Source organism: Filicampus tigris, chromosome 5 (genome assembly GCF_054856515.1).
Source record: "Filicampus tigris isolate MCC_2025a chromosome 5, RoL_Ftig_1.0, whole genome shotgun sequence".
Lineage (NCBI taxonomy): Eukaryota > Metazoa > Chordata > Actinopteri > Syngnathiformes > Syngnathidae > Filicampus > Filicampus tigris.
In genome coordinates this window covers 22,778,458-22,792,883 of record NC_141221.1, presented here as the reverse complement: position 1 = coordinate 22,792,883, position 14,426 = coordinate 22,778,458, and the positions used below count along the sequence as shown (strand labels likewise).

At 40.9% G+C, this 14,426-nt stretch overlaps 1 protein-coding gene across 3 annotated transcripts in view; it reads right to left on the bottom strand.

Annotated features, from left to right (window-relative positions):
• Positions 1–14,426, bottom strand: part of sema4c (sema domain, immunoglobulin domain (Ig), transmembrane domain (TM) and short cytoplasmic domain, (semaphorin) 4C) — a 97,485-nt gene that overhangs the window by 59,804 nt on the left and 23,255 nt on the right. Inside the window, exon 2 of one of the 3 annotated variants that reach the window (XM_086031445.1) lies at positions 1,269–1,436. The exons of 1 other annotated variant lie outside the window; for it this stretch is intronic. The gene's annotated coding sequence lies outside the window, so the exon portion shown is untranslated. The remainder of the gene's footprint in view (positions 1–1,268; positions 1,437–14,426) is intronic. One more of the 3 variants, XM_086031444.1, reaches the window with a different exon arrangement.

Below are 14,426 nucleotides of genomic sequence, written 5' to 3'. Positions count from 1 at the left end.
GGGTTTCTTCCTACATTTCAAACACTTGCATGTTAGGTTCTTGTAAGTCTCCAAATTGTCTAGGGGTGTGAATGTGAGTGTGAATTGGTCTTTGTCTGCTATATGTGCCCTGTGACTGGCGACCACTCCAGGGTGTACCCTGCCTCAAGCTCAGAGTCAGCTGTGATAGGCTCCACCTCACGTGCAACATGCTTAAAGGCAAAACCCAGTTTTAGTTGACAAAAAAAATATGAATAGAACCTTAAATTGCGCCTAAATGCACCATTGTCTTTTGTACGTGAGGAAAAGTAGTTGTATACTCGAATGGGTGAGAGTCTCAGGAGCTCTACATTAAAAAAAAAAAAGATACTGGGTCACATTATGGACCATTTAAGTTACAGCATTATTGGAGTTTGACCTATTAGGCTGAAATTTCTTTTTGAGTACTGCTTCTTTGTGGTTTATCTATGAGTTAGCGTTGGTGCACTCTAAAAACAATTCGGTTAAAAATAACACAATTTGGGCGTCAAAAATGGAGCGATCCACTACGTGGGACAATTTGACCCCCAAAAATTGGGCTGTTTTGTACAAAACAACTCAAGAAGGTGGGTCAAATTGACCTAATTAGTGGATCGCTCCATTTTTGACAATTGTGTTATTTTCAACCCTTTCTTTTGTTTTAAGAGTGTGGTCCTTATCTTACAAGGAAGCAGGCATATCTCCCAAATTCAAACTGGATGCAAGAAAATAGCACACTAAAATCATATGCGCTAAAGGCAGTGCCGACGTCCATATGTTGTTTTCATATATTTCCATTTTCTCCCTCTATTTCAACTTCATCTCTGTTTTTTGATTTCCATCTGAAATGGTGCACCATCACCATAACACATACATGCGAATTCATGCTAGCACAAGCACACACAAGCTTCAGTATTTTCTGAAATGAAATGCTTTCAGATCTGACATCCAATATCTTACCTCACCTCATTTTTCCCCTCTCCATCTCTTTCCATGTCTTTTTGTTTGCGTCTTTCTTATCTCCCTGCTCTTTGCTTTCTCTTTGTCTCGCACCAAAATGATTTCTTTACGGGCGTACCTAAAATTGCCTGTAATTTCCACGTCCTGTTTTGACAAGTACCACCCTCCCCCGTGCACCATGGATTTCCTTTCCATCTGCATATTTACTTTCATATTTCTTTTCATTTTTGCCTCATTTGACACCCCCAATGCAGGCACGCACACACACACCCCCACACACACACCCACGCGCACGCACACACACACAGTACCTCCTTCCTTTTTCACATGGATTTCTGAACAGCACAGATGTTATGCTTTTTTTTTATTCTTCACCCTTTTTTCTGTTTGCACGTCCTTGCTTTTCTTCTCAGTGTGTCTGCGAGTTTCTTCCTATACGTCCAGCAGGGAGACTCTATTCAGATGAAGGTCACATGTCACTAAAAGAGAGGGTACAAACATAAGGGGAGTGAGTAAAGTTAGGCAATGTAGGCCCATTTAAGATTGGCATAAGTGCTTTAATCATTTATTTTTCATACATGTACATGTTTACAGTACATACTATTGACTTATCCACAAATTGTGTATACTTGCACAGACACACACACACACACGCGTCCTCATGCAGGCATGTTAAACGGCACATTGAAAGGCAGATCACACACTTGCCCAACTCCGCAAACTCTATGAAATCGATATACTAACCAAGTCTGATATATATTAGGAATAAAGATACTTCACAAGTTGAAGACAATAACAGAAATTTGCAGATTAAAGGTCGACCAAGTCGTCTCTCTCTACACAGTGTATGTATGCCCTGTGATTGACCGGTGACCGGTCCATCCATAGTATAAACCACTTTCTACCTGAAGTCAGCTGTGATAGGCTCAAGCTTCCCACATCCCTGAACAGGATAAGCAGTATAGAAAAGGGATAGATGAGGGTTGACAAAGGTTTAACTTGAACACACACGCACACCTACACACATGCAGCTGCACTCAAGCCTCAACCCTCAAGGCTCGCATACAGTGGACCCAATGTTCACATTGCAGATCAGGTTTTCTATGTGCATGTGTGCTCATGAGCAGGATCAGCATCATGTCAACATCAATGGCTCACTAGACACAATGAGAGCGCCATAGGCCGTGCGGATACTGTTTGTAACATATGGGCTGGCTTGGGTTACACAGAGGCATTGAACAAAGGAAGAACCAAAACCTCTGACACCATCATGCTTCAGTCACTGAAGTCAATAAACAAGCCTCTGGATGTTCAGCTTCATCGCATTGTGCTATATTGACTAAATAAAATCTAACGTGCTGGAGGTTTGATTGATGGAATGCAAGAAAATTTCAATTGTGCAGAAAACCTAGTAATAAGTCTATTTACAAATAAAACTATTAAGGGAGTTTTATAGAGGGAGAGGGAGCAATTTAACAAAACAACACTTTTTGTCTGTGTATTTGTTAATTTAGTCATTATGACTTTACTGTAGTACATGTTAAATATGATCAGTGGGGGAAAAAAAAATCACTCATCTCTGGCCCGATCTTGTGCCTCTAATTTGTTATATAAAAAAAAAACCACCATGCCCGTGGAGAAACTACAAATCTGATACAGAAGGTATGTGCTATAGTGTGTCAATTGTTTGTCCCACACTCATCACGGGCACACCACCGTGACCTCATGCATTACCTCGATAGCCCGAAAAGCACCTAAGTGTTAAAATAACACAGAGGGCGCTATTTTCGTAGACGGAAAATGTGGAAATGCTGGTGTATCCTGATTTTTGTGCAGGCACAAGACTCATTGTGCTTGTTTGACAATTTAGTTGAACTGTCAGCTCCACGCTTGGAGTTACGGCGTAGGGAGAGTACATGCGCCCGGCGCACCGGCAACTTACGGGCAGAAATTCTGTCTAATCTTTACGCCTGCTGGGACCACGTCGAAATTGGGTGCATGTACTTTCAAGTCAAGTCATAATGACTGCTTTATCAAATATGGCAAAAAGTGATGTTTTTTTTTTTTAAATTACTAAGTCCGCTTTCATAAAAAAAAAATTAGAACAAATCACACATAAGGCTATTTGTTATTATGTTGTTACTGTTTTCTAAATGTGTGAATGAGTGTTAAGGAATACATAAGCACAGTAAATATGTAATACTCTCTTTTCTTAAAAGTCATGCATGTGTACATTTGACATGTCACATCTCTTTCTTTTACATTTAATTGACTCATAAATCCATTCATTTTATATTAGGGTCATGTGTGGGCTGGAGCCCAAGTACACTCTGGACTGGTCCCGAGCCGATTGCAAGGGCACATGTTGACAAATAAGCATTCACACAAATCATTCCACATGCAACCTCCACACACCAGGGCCTGCGCTGAGATTCAAACTTGGGAATTCTCCACTGTGAGGCAGACATGTTAAACGAAAGGGCACTCTACCGCTCTTTTCATAATGTACTGTACGAATATTGCTTAAATTTCTGATATGCTCACATTAGTATGTGAAAAAAAAAAAAAAAGATTATCTGACTGCATGGCAGCACACTGGCCATCACTGGTGGATTTTTCCGAAATAAGTAAGTCATCCAGACCTCATCTTTCCACTGGCTTCATCCAGGAGAACCTGGCATCTCAAATACTGCAAGGCTCCGCATAAACACTTGTACACACTGAAAACTTAAATATGCAGGCGTCCACGCACGCATGGCCTAATGCACACCAAGCTAGGCTCTAAGCAGCTACACGCAAGGGAGGCCAAAAATGAGAGCGGAGCAAAGTGGTGTAAAAGGCAGTCTCGTTAAAAAAAATGGATTTTAAAACCACCGAACACCCTGTCAAAAACACACATGCACACACCTCCAGCTTCTTTCTGCCTGTCTGTGTTTGACAGTCAGCGCAGAGAGGGACGATGTGGCAAGCAGCCAGAGGCTTGTGAATCAGCAATGACTAACAGTTTAAACCCGCACTTTCAGGGTCTTGGCAGGTGGGGGAGGACACGCTTTCATGTGTGTGAACATGCGAAGTGCACTTTTCTAACAGAGCCTAAAAGTCTGTTAATATGTAAGCCGGCATAGCCTTGCCCATCATGCTCACTTGTGACAGCGAGGACCTTTAATTGCATTGTGCCTAATTTGATATTGTCAGACCTGACAGCCCCCTGATGAGCTGACTGAAAATGGAGCGACTATGTACCCGTCACTTCCTCCAATGAGCCCCGACAGGAGCCCAACTCTGTGCTCAGTTTGATCTCTCCACAAGACAACGCAATGTGATGCTAATCGGATGCAGAGGCCCAAGAGTTGAGCGTGTGCCAAAGTGTGTGTCCGTGTGTGGATGTAACTGCACGTGCGCATGCTAGTAATGACAACTATAATAAATGATAGGACTGGAAGAGGCATGTGGCAATAAAAGTCCTACAAAATGACATGCCAGTATTTATTAGAGCTGAGCACTCTCCAAAAACCTTCCTGATGACACACAATCACACTCCCTGTTTGGTGAGCATCTGGCCAAGGGCAGAGTGTACCCCCAACTCCCATCAAAATTGGTCTGTAGTGAGCCTTTACAGGCTTTGTCCTCTGGAGTGATTTAGTCATAAACTTTGACCCTTTTAAGTGTAGCTCATTACTGCAGGTTGTGATTCACAAGCCAAAATTGAGGGGGTCGCCATTTGCTCAGGCTATTATCAGCGCCGTTGCCCTACAAAGTCAATCTCCACTAAGATTCCCCATGAGAATCGTCAATCCATGCTCAAGTAATGGATCGATGAGTCAGTGTAGCATGTCATGACCGATTTAAAGATATAGAGCTGATGGTGACAAATTTGTCTTCTTATGCATGTGAATACTGCCTCTGCCAAGGTTATTACCGGTAACCAAAACTAATGAAATAATTACAACTAAAATTGAAAAAAAAAAATGTGTTTACAAAATAAAATACAATCGCAAATGCTTTGATAAAAATGAAAACTAATAAACTCCAGCTTACCTTTATAAAGCTATTCGAAACTAATAGCATAAACAAAAGCATAAATGTCGTTCGTCTCTGTCAGTTAATGAGCTTTTGGGATTCATTTTAAATGTATTTGCTTTGGTACTGCTGTGTATCCACACAGAAAAAGGGAGGTCAAACAGTCATTTGAGAATTGTAGTTTACTTTATTTTACACACTTAGTGAACTGTTTTTATTATTGTCTTGCACTCGGCAAATACTCTATATATTAAAAACAGTAAACCTAATGCTAAGACAAATTAAAACTTAACTAAAATGAAACATTTTCGACAATATAAACGGACAAAATCTGCTCGCGCTGTGTAGAATAACAGAGTTAACGGAATATTTATATTCAAGAGTTAACGGTTTTCAAGATCAGTGTTGATATTCAATTTGGCGGGATATTGTCATTTTTCTCCCATTATATTTTCGAAGATGGGTATACTTCCAAAAAGCAACAAGTCAACATGTAATATGGAATAAAAAGCATTTTATCAACATAATACGCACAAAAACATTTCAAAAGAATTCAAAGAAAATGTACAATTTAGAATAAGTAAACAAGAAACAAAATATACAAACATACATAGATCAAACAAAGTGAAACTGAACAAATACACTTGAAAAGCCAAAGTCCATTGTTTAAAGTGGAAGTCAACCCAAACATATTTTTTTCAAGAATATATACCCAGCAGGCCCACTAGTTGAAACGCGGCATTCTGATTAATTTTGCGTTTGTGGAATATAAATTAAGCAGCAAAATGCACTCGTTTTTAGCCATCTTTGGGGGCGGCCATTTTGCCTTCTGTCGACTGAAAATGACATCACAATTGCTCACAACAACCAATCACGGCTGACCTGTTTTCTGAATCTGAGCAGTGATTGGTCGTTGTGAGCAGTTGTGGTGTCATTTTCAGTCGAAAGAAGACAAAATGGTCGCCCGCAGAGATGGTTAAAAACTAGTGCATTAACGCTTATTCCACAAGTGCAATATTACTCAGAATGCCGTGTTTCAACTAGTGGGCTTGCATAGAACATATTCTTGAAAAAAACATGTTTGTGTTGACTTCCATTTAAGTCAGAGGTGTAAAGTGTTGTGTGAAGTGTAGATAATTAGGAGACATTGTGGCTTAAGTGTACATACAATGGTGCCTTTTTTTTTTTTTTAATTTGGTGCAACTGTTTGAAAATAAGGTAAAACGTTTCACTTCATGCACTTTACTCAGTGATGTAAAATTACTGCTGAAAATTGGTGGTGAGCTGTTTGCTATTTTGACGAATGCCCTTACATTATCATCACCACAAGAAAACACACACTTTGCCAGCTCCAAACTTTGTAAGTGCAGCCTGCAGCACAGATGCTATCAAAGCTTCTGGCATTACAGCCAGCCAGGATGTAGTGACCGGATTTTTAGCAGTGGGAAAAGCAATTTAAAGCAGAAGCAACAAGTTCACCATTTGTTTTTTTTTTTTGACTTGACTATGTTAAAATATTTGGGAGTTAGGAGAAAATTAAATGAGAGCAGTGAAAGCGTAGGTAGAGAGGGCTTTGTGCGCATGCATGCATGCATGCGTTTGTGTGCGGCCTGATGTGTGTTTATGTAAGTGGAAGGATGTGATGTTAAAGCACCGGGTTCAACCCTGACCTTTTCATAACAAGGTCCCAATATTTGTTCCATAAAGGAATAAAGCCAAACAAATCCTTGCTGCAAAAACATGCACTTGAACAAATGTGCAGCATACCAGCTTCGTTCGCTGGAGCACTTTTACTTCTGTTTTTCCTCATTGACGATCTGTCAAAATCAACGACTTAGCATTATTAGTTACTACTGATACTGGGTGTGCTCTATTTGAAGAAAGTATTTTATTTCATTTTTATATCCCGTCCCCATTGTGCCTCAGGATCATAAGGTTACGCAAAACATTAAAATATTATTGCATCTGTCCAATGGAAATCTGGCCAGAAAGTGCACTTCTGAAAATAGAAAGGAACACAAAATTAACAATTGAGTGTAACAAAGTGATGGGTTTGTAGTTTCGTCAATTGCATTCAAGCATTCATCAATTCACAGAAGTTGCTGTGTTCATTTTGATTTGAGTGTGATTTTTCTGAATGCAATCCTCAGCTAGTTTATTAATGTATTTGTGTTTCCATTGACCCTTAGTTTGTCCTCTATGAATAACGTAATCACTAAAGATTTTCAACTGGAAAATGTCATTAATCAACAGTGGGGATGTGTGATGAATGTGTATAATTTCCTACATAAAGCTTATGCCACATCTCAACATCCTGTTATGTTACTGATGAAATCACTCACGTTAAAATTCATATGAGTCTATCCACTTCTTATCATTCAAAATAACCAGGCAGCCATATCCCCTTTCATTAGCTTTCCACTTCAATAACTTCAACATAGTCACCCTCTTTCCACCAAAACAGGAGCTGCAGCTGAAATAACAAATATTCACCCTACATGGCTGGAGGATTTTTAATAAGCAAGAATCTTAATGAGTGTTATAAATCCATTCATGCAAATAACCATTTATGCAATGTATGAGAGTGTTTCTATATTGTATTCGGACAACGAGTGTTCGAAATATTCTGGAAAAGTTCCAAGACTAGTGTCACAAATGATATATTTTTAACCTAAACTACAAACAACGAGTTGTTCCCATTCAATGTGAGCCACACAATCAACCAGCGCATGTAGAAAGAGATCCTGTTGAGAAGCTTGCTTTATTTAGCGCGTGAAAAGTCGTGGCTGCTTCACCATGACAACACGCTTGCTCACAGTGCTCTGAGCATCGGACAGTTCCTGGCTCAAAGGAACATTGCTCTGATGGAGTAAACTCCCTACTCACCTGACTTGGCTTTCCTGACACCAGTCCTGGAATCTTTCTGACACACCTTGGAGATTGTTTTTTAGGATTTGTCCTTACATGTATCTAATGACAACATGAATCTCACACTTAATATACTTTAAGAGCTTTGTTACAGCTGTAGCTGTTGTGAAATGCGCTATATAAATAAAATTGTATTGTATTGTATTATATTGTATGTAAATAAAATTGTATTGTATTGTATTGTATTGGCCTACTGCCCGAAGACAGCTGGGATAGGCTCCAGCACGCCCCGCGACCCTTGTGAGGATAAGCGGATTGGATAATGGATGGATGGATGGATGTATTGTATTGTATTGTATGGCTCGGCTCTGTTGACACACAGTTCCTACTGGCCTGCATGTGTTCTCTCTGTTGGGGCACACAGAGGGCAAACTGAAAGTTGCCCCCCCTTCCATGGTAACTGCTGTGCCGTTTGGGATCCCGCACAAACTCCAGCTACAGTTCACAGGGACCGGTGCCCTACCAGCCCTACAGATGAAATGACCTCCTACTACCTATAAAGTCTACATCAACCATATGTGACTTCAGATGCAGTTGATATGGAGTCTAATTTAAACTTTCTGGCCCAATTCAACACATTAATCACCACTTCATATGTTGCCAGCTCATTACTTGGGTATCATCAGTAATACTAAAGCGTGGTTCAAACATCTAATCTTTTATTGCTGCTACTGATAACCTGTGTTTAGCAGAGCTGGGCATCGCCTAACAGCCACAGAGTTACCGTCTGCATATTTAATCGACCCACATGGTCCCAGTCGGTCCGAGTCAGTCACACGACGTCGAGAACGGACTTAACCTGTACCACGTCACACGCAGGTGCCGCACTCCTCACACGTGGCCGAATAAGGAAAAAATAAAAAAATAAAAGAGTGTTGTGTACCTTGCGGTCCCACAGATACAATGACGTGTGCCCCATATTCTTTTTATTTCACCGACCACCACGCTGTGCGTGTGTGTTTATCTGTTGTTCTTGTTTGATAGTTTTTCTTAGTTTGGCGGGTGTGTGCTCGTGCGTCGCCTGCATGTGACGTGAAGATTATCTTCTTGACACCGATTGGCTGTCGCTGACGTGGTGGTCGATTAAATATGCAGAAAGGAACGCGGTGGTGGTTAGGCGATGCCCAGCTCTGGTGTTTAGTGTGCATTACACACACGGAACAGTAATTAAATGCATCAAGTGACAGGCGCCAGGTACATGGAATGTGCAAAAAAGAATTTCTCTTTCTCTTTTGATTTAGGACTATGTTTATCTAATCTTACTGTTTTTTGTTCTTAGCTTTTTTTTATTGTTTTGTCATTTAGCTTTGTTGTTTTCTGTTTTTAGCTTTTAGCTCCAGTGTTTCCTCAAGAGGAGCCTCAGCGCTGGGAGGTGTGGCTGGCCTTCCCAGAGGGGGTGTCCTCTTGGGGGCTCCTTAGGCCCGGGTGACTGGGGGCCTCTCTGCGCTACGTGGAGGGTCTACCCCGGTTAATCTGGGCCGGGGGCCTCTGTGATGGTGGCGCTCCCTGTGGCCATGGGCTGTCATTCCTCTCAGTGTGGATGAGCTCCCCTTGGGTACGCTTTCCTCATATGGTTTCTTTGTGCCTTTTTTAAACACAGTTTATCAGGTTGTGTGTACGTGTGTTTTGTGTGTGTGAGTGCAGGTGGGCTTATGGATATTTGCCTTTGTGTATGTTGGCAGGGAGAGAGCAGGTTTTTCTTTTTATGCTTATTCTGGATATTTTTATTGCGCAGCACTGTGAGTTGCATTTTTATGTATGAAATGTGCTATATCAATAAAATTGGATTGATTGGTTAAAAAAGGTCACACCTTTTGGTAGCTGCTCCGTGTCCTGCTCAAGAGCATCTAGGCCAGGGGTAGGCAACCTTTTACACTCAAAGAGTCATTCCGACCCGGCTTCAACAGAAAAGAAAACACTGGGAGCCGCAAACACTTTTTGACATCTAAAATGAAGATGTATATATATCTTCCTATATATACAGTGGGTATGGAAAGTATTCTGACCCTTGAAATGTTTCATTTTTTGTGTCATTGCAGTTATCTGCCAAAATCAAAAAAAGTTCATTTTATTTCTCATTAATGGACACTCAGCACCCCATCTTGACAGAAATACAGTGTAGTAATTTTTGCAAATTTATGAAAAAAGACAAACTGAAATATCATATGGTCATAAGTATTCAGACCCTTTGCAAAAAACCTTCAGATTTAACTTACATGCTGTCCATTTCTTCTGATACTCCTCCTTTATTGGAGTCCAGCTGTGTTTATCCAAACAGATTGGACTTGATTAGGAAAGTCACACACTTGTTAATATAAAACCTTATAGCTCACAGTGTATGTCAGAGCAAATGAGAATCATGAGGTCAAAGAAACTGCCCAACGAGATCAGAGATAGAATTGTGGCAGGGCACAGATCTGGCCATGGTTACAAAATAATTTCTGCAGTACTCAAGGTTCCATAGTGGCCATAATCCATAATCCTCAAATGGATTTGGGACGACCACAACTCTTCCTAGACCTGGCCGTCCAGCCAAACTGAGCAATCATGGGGGAAGAGCATTGCTGAGAGAGGTAAAGAAGAACCCAAACAAAGGTAACAACGGCTGAGCTCCAGAGAAAGTTCCACTAAATCAACTGTCACTGCAGCCCTCCACCAGTCAAGGCTTTATGGCAGAATGGCCCTGAATGGTCTGCCTTTCGCCAATTGTCAGCTGGGATAGGCTCCAGCACCTCCCCACGGCCCTCTCCAGGATAAGCAGTTCGGAAGACGACACATGACACATCAACGCGCCCAAGTACAGAGATATCCTGGAGGAAAACCTCTTCCAGAGTGCTCAGGACCTCCGACTGGGCCGTAGGTTCACCTTGCAACAGGACAATGACGTGAAGCACACAGCTAAAATAACAAAGGAGTGGCTTCAGAACAACTCTGACCGTTCTTGCCGGACCCAGCCAGAGCCCTGACCTAAACCTGATTGACCATATCTGGAGAGATCTGAAAATGGCTGTCCACTAGGGGTGTAACGGTACACGTGGGTGTATTAATACGTTTCGGTATGGCATGTTCAGTTCGGTCCACTTATTAGCGCGAGTTTACGCACAGGCGCTACTGACTGTTGCACGCAGGAGAGGAGGGCGGCAGCACTAAAGAGGAGCAAACGAGTACGCAAACAAGCGAGAGCTCGAAGGTTCCCCCTGTACACTGCGGTCTCCTGTTTGGGAACATTCTGGCTGTCCTGTTAAAATCGCCGATGGGTAAAGGTACGTGTATAAGTCCCAAAGTTGTGTGCCGACATTGCTATATGAGATCGGCGGCTATGCTGTGGGTAGCACATCTAACATAGTAACACTTAAAACAACATCATCTGACTTTGAATGTTTCTTAGACGAGGAAGCAAGCAGTTTTTTTTTAGCTAAAAACAAAGCACAACAGCACTCTCCTACGTTCTCCGCTGCTCCTCTCACTAGCCGTACGAGGCATTCATGAACCTCGGAAACATCACAACTTAGCAAAACGCAAATCCGACCACAACACAGATAACCCAATTCGTTACAATATGCTGTTGAACATTCAAAGATTTTAATGCCTAAAAAGTGGAAATAATTTCATAAAGACTTTCATAAAGTTACCGTATTTCATTATAAAACGAGTTTTAATATAGTTAGCGGTAATTGTAACCGTTATTCAATGTCTTTTTTTCATCACAAAAAGTGCATATATGTACTGTAATGACAACATGTCTTGTTATCCATCCATCCATTTTTTTTTTGTACCGGAAATATACCGAACCAAAGTTTCCAAGAAACCGAACCGAAATGTGATTTAGCGTACCGTTACACCCCTACTGTCCACCAATGTTCACCATCCAACCTGACAGATCTGGTAAGGGATCTGCAAGGAAGAATGGCAGAGGATCCCCAAATCCAGATGTGAAAAACGTGTTGCATCATACTGAAATAGACTCATGGCTGTACTAGCTCAAAAGGGTGCATCAGGGTTTGAATACTTATGACCACATGATATTTCAGTTTTTCTTTTTTCATAAACATGCAAAAAATTCAAAATGTCTGGGTTTTTTTCTGTCAAGATGGGCTACTGAGTGTACATTTATGAGAAATAAAATGAACTTTTTTGGCAAATGGCTGCAATGACACAAAGTGAAACATGAATCCAGCTGATATCTTTACACTTCTAAAATAGTGTGTTGCTTATGAAATTCATGCAGTCCGTCCATGTTCAAGAAAATTAAAGTGTAATTATTAAATGAACACATTTTGAATGCTTACAAAAAAGCACAGAGTTGAAGGTCTCTTTCAAATGAATTAAAACGCTGAACTTATATTATCCATCTACCAAACATAAATTCCTTAATTTAAAAATACAGTGAAAAAAGAGCACTATTTCACTGAACAATGAATATAAATATTTGCAAAATAACTGCCTGAATATTTATTTTACCTGGTTGATGGGCCTTCTGCTCCTGAACCTTTGCGCACATGCAGCGTCTGCAAATCAGGGCTGTAGGAAGACACTTTCACCTTTACGCAGGACTTTAGCTGCAGTCTTTTTTGATAAAAGAAAAAAAAACTTGTTTTTTGCGTTTAAGCGTTCATACTACATTATAAATGCAACCTCGGTCTCTTTGGTGTGTGTGAGATCATGTGCGTCCCAAAAGTGGCCCGCATGCACAGAAGAAGACAGGGTTGCACTCACGACGTACTGTTTACGGAAGTAAATGTGGTACAGCGTGCCGGTTCATTTTGACGGAGGATGTAGAAATAAAGTATTTGGGTAAAATGATGAGGTGAGGCTTTTTCGATCTCATTTCATAGAGACATCACTAAAGTTGAAGTCACGTCATAAACGCTTCGTAAAAAAATGAGCAGATCGAGCCTGGCTGAATTACTACTATTACCATAAATGTCCACTTTATGATTCATAATTCGAGTGGGATTAAATTTAAGTCAAATATAAAGTCAATACTGTTACTCAAAACAACTGCAGAGTCGATCTCCCCGCTGTCAGCACTGATCCCTCCGCCCGTGCAGAGCGCATTTTGGGCTCCTGACGTCAATGCCGGACGTATGCGACCTGGAGGCTCAGACTGCGATCGTATTGCAAAAAATCCGTTACGTATCCCATCTAGGACCACAAATGGAAGTGTCCTGAAACTTTGACTTAATAAAAAGATATGATGCACGTTTTTGAGACAACTAACATACACTTCAGTCGGGCACTTTTCATTTATTTTCCCAAGCCACGCAGAGCAGAGCATAAGGATGAAATAGTCACATGCGGCTCTGGAGACGTGGGTTGCCGACCCCTGATCTAGGCAAAGCTCAGGAGACACCACACACTTCCTGCCCCCCTATATATTTTTGGGGTTTTAGTGGGTCTTGAATCTCCCTTCCACACCATGTCTATGTGGACTGAGTTATCATCACCTCTCAAGGAGATAAACATGGACTCAGTATTGAGCTTCTGTATTGCAGGCCAAAAACCTTTAGTGTCATCATCCTAAAAAAAAAAAAAAAATCAAAATGTGTCAATAAAATGATGAATGTCTCAAGTTAGTCGCAAGTCTACACAAGTTTTTGCACCAGAACACCTGGTTGGGGTTTAGAAAACATGTTGGCTGTGGTTAAAATTATATTGATGCAATTTTCGCAGCAATATTGACCACATGGTTACAGTTAGTGAAGAGTAGATTTATAGTCTTGAAGCCTTACAACTAGGGCTGACTGTGGTCGATTGCCATTGTGACAGCACTGGGATTGTAAAAAATATGACACACATTTTGTCCAGACTAAATAGTCAAACTTTACACCCTTCAGATTCCAGGAAAAAAACTGCCACTGCCACAGGGATGATATTCAAAAATGTCTGACACAAAAAGAATAATTTATTTTAAATTTCTGTGAGGAGTTCTGCTTTTTCCAATGTACGCAGGTATCTGCAGACATGCATACAATGACTCAACCTACTTAACCCAACATAATGATGCACATAATCACATCCACGGAGCATGAGACAAAAAGGAGTCATATCCTAAAGGATTATCCCTGTTACATCCACGTAGACCCAGATTTCATGCACGCAAGAATATTCGTCCAAACAAACAGGAGTGCAGCACTCTCAGACTGTTGTAAACAAAAAAACCAAAAAAAAATCAAAGATGAAGAATGCGACAAGATAGACTAACATTTATTTATTCATGAATACACAAATAAAATAGCTTTTCGGAATGATGATTATTTTAGTGAATTGTGTGTGTTTTGAAAGGCAGAAAGAAAAAATGAAGAAAGCGACACAGCCTCTGAGCATCTGAGGTCATCTTTATTAATAAACCCTCTGACAACAAACACACGTACATCAAGGCCCTCGCCTTCCCTCCATCCTGACTCCTCCTCAGCTCCTTGTGAAATGGCACTTGCCAGACTGACGCAGTAGGAGTGGAAAGTCTGTGACTACACAAACACACATGCACACACACACACACACACACACACACAAGCGCA